This window comes from Cyphomyrmex costatus, unplaced genomic scaffold (assembly GCF_001594065.2).
Source record: "Cyphomyrmex costatus isolate MS0001 unplaced genomic scaffold, Ccosl1.0 scaffold975, whole genome shotgun sequence".
NCBI lineage: Eukaryota > Metazoa > Arthropoda > Insecta > Hymenoptera > Formicidae > Cyphomyrmex > Cyphomyrmex costatus.
In genome coordinates this window covers 27,345-30,493 of record NW_017280567.1, presented here as the reverse complement: position 1 = coordinate 30,493, position 3,149 = coordinate 27,345, and positions in this window count along the sequence as shown.

Sequence of the window (3,149 nt, the reverse complement as noted above, 5' to 3'; positions counted from 1 at the left end):
TGAATTTTTTACTCCATTAAGAACAGTCGTCCAAAATTGATTTAGCCACTTTGGAATAGTACACTCTCCTTTAATAAGAGATTTTTCGTCTATACTCTCTGACATTGGTTCTTTCTCTACATCCAATAAACGTTTCCTATACTTGAGCGCAAATGCTTTTGCCTCTTCTTCGAAAATAATATCTTGAACCGCTTTATTGTCAGCCTTTTCAACGTCAAACTCGCTAGTAACAGCAAAATTTACCAATTTTTTTAAACTTCACCAATTTTTTTAAACTTTACTTGACTATGAAAATGTGCACTTATTTGAATATAAGAGATAAACATTACGGGTCAAAGTGTTTTATTTAAATTTTTTGTCAATTTTGATGGCTTCTTCGATTTATACACGGAAAAACAAGCTTCTTATATGAAGTATTTCAAAAATATTTGGAACAAGTAAAAAAAACTGTAAAATTAACCTATTTTTGTTGTTGTTTATTATTTCTGTCCTTTACCACCTACGTTAAATATTTTAATGCTTAATACAGATTCGAACCACAAAAACAACAAAAATATTTGTTCCAACTAAGAAAAATAGTGAAATTGACTATTTCCATAGAAATATCCATAGAAATACTATCTGGCAATAGTTGAAATAACGAAAAATGTTGTTAGTCGCATATCTAACTATTTTTTTTATATAATTCTCTATATTTAATAATATACATTCTTTCGTGCGAGTTAACATACCTAGATTTCTTGACTGGTAGTTGTCCATTATCGGTAGATAAGTCGATATACTTTTTATGTAATAAAAATTGCTTATAGCAGACAGAGTGATACCCCAACCTAGTATCTTCTATATTTGATGGTAAAATCACATCTGAATACTTAAATTTTAACCTCTTCCTCGCATTTAAAAATGTTTTGCACTTATCTAAAACATCTGCACTAAACGATTTCACTTTGTCAGTGAGGTTCAATGAATTTTCGCACAAAAAACATTCCATTATTAATTTATCGGAACACCTTTGTAAACTACTTTGAGAAATAGGTTACAAATGCACAACTTGATTGTCCTAACAAAAACAAAAAAGCATCTAACGAATCAATCAACTTTATGTCGGTGGAAAATTAAAAAAACATATATATATATTAGGGTGTCTCTAAATTTGGTGATTTTTTAATTTTAACACGCGCTCCCCCGCATTCGGCAGACATTTTGAAAAAATTGAGATCCCTCAAAGGACAGATTTTTAAATTAAAATTAACCCGTGCCACCGAGCACTTGAAATTTAGCATTGTTTTTGAATGGAAAAAACAATTTTTTTAGTCTTTTAAATGCCATATTTAGGCAAAAATATTTAATACAGTTCGCTGTTCAGCGTCCAATTGTGAGGTATTTTCTGAAGAAGATAAGCCTAGGCCGAGCTCCGAAAAAAAATTTCCGGCCGAGTTATTCGTAATTGAAGTATGGTCATTTTCAGCTCAAAAAATAAGAAAAGTACAAAACTTTGTATTTTTTTTTTTTGATAACTCTGTGGGAGTATATCCTAATATTTCTATCGAAAAAATTTAGATTTCTGTCGATAATTCTGCGTAAAATACGCTCCTGATGAAGACAAGAGGATGATTTTGAGCCGATATATCATTTTTTTCTATGAAAACATTTTTTGAATCAAAAATTAAGAAAAGTCAATATTATTTTAGTTTATCATCATAATTATACAGTATAATTTAATTTCATTTGATTATTTTAAATACGAGTTTTTGATGATAAACTAAAATAATATTGACTTTTCTTAATTTTTGATTCAAAAAATGTTTTCATAGAAAAAATGATATATCGGCTCAAAATCATCCTCTTGTCTTCATCAGGAGCGTATTTTACGCAGAATTATCGACAGAAATCTAAATTTTTTCGATAGAAATATTAGGATATACTCCCACAGAGTTATCAAAAAAAAAAAATACAAAGTTTCGTACTTTTCTTATTTTTTGAGCTGAAATGACCATACTTCAATTACGAATAACTCGGCCGGAAATTTTTTTTCGGAGCTCGGCCTAGGCTTATCTTCTTCAGAAAATACCTCACAATTGGACGCTGAACAGCGAACTGTATTAAATATTTTTGCCTAAATATGGCATTTAAAAGATTAAAAAAATTGTTTTTTCCATTCAAAAACAATGCTAAATTTCAAGTGCTCGGTGGCACGGGTTAATTTTAATTTAAAAATCTGTCCTTTGAGGGATCTCAATTTTTTCGAAATGTCTGCCGAATGCGGGGAAGCGCGTGTTAAAATTAAAAAATCACCAAATTTAGAGACACCCTAATATATATATATATATTTTTAAACTCAAACAAAAGGGTTATAGAACAAGAATATTTGAAAATTTACAAATTGGACACTATAAAACGTTATAGTTTTTATAAAACGATGTATGGTTATATAAACGATAGTTTAGATAAACGATATATAGTTATATAGAACGATATATGATGAATACCGTGCGACTTCTGGTCTTTATCCCTAAAACTATCAATAATGGGTAGACATTATTTTATAACTTTATCATAGGCATTGTCTTTAGTATATGAGAGTATAAAAGCTGCTCTTATTTCTTTATAGAATTAAATTTATTTGCAATTTTTTCGAATCGAAAATAGTATTTTTAAAAAACTGCCGATTTTCACCCCTTTGGGCTATTTTATGGGGTGGTAACGAAATTTAACCTTAGATAACAAAAGAAAAGATGTTTTCTACTATCTGTGATATGTTTTCTCCCTGCGAATTTTTTGTAAAAACGTTATTTTAGGTGTGGTCGCACAACCCCTTTATGATGAAAAATGAATTTTTTGTGTGTATAACTTTATTATTTAGACATTTTGAGCCGGAGTTTTCGTGGTTTCAGCTATCGCCAAGACCTCTTTCGCATCGAAAATAAGATTTTAAAAAAAAGTTACCTTAAAAAATCATGTTTTTTTCTTAAATTGAAAAATAGGGTAGGAAGGGGTGGTTTTTTCAAAATTTTCGTGCAGGATTCTGAAAGAGTACACTTGAAAATACCCGCCTACAAATGTTCAGATTTTTTTAAGCATAAATAACAAAGTTGTCCGTGCTTAAAATTGACGGACAAAAACGGACAAATTGGGTCATTAAGGGTTAA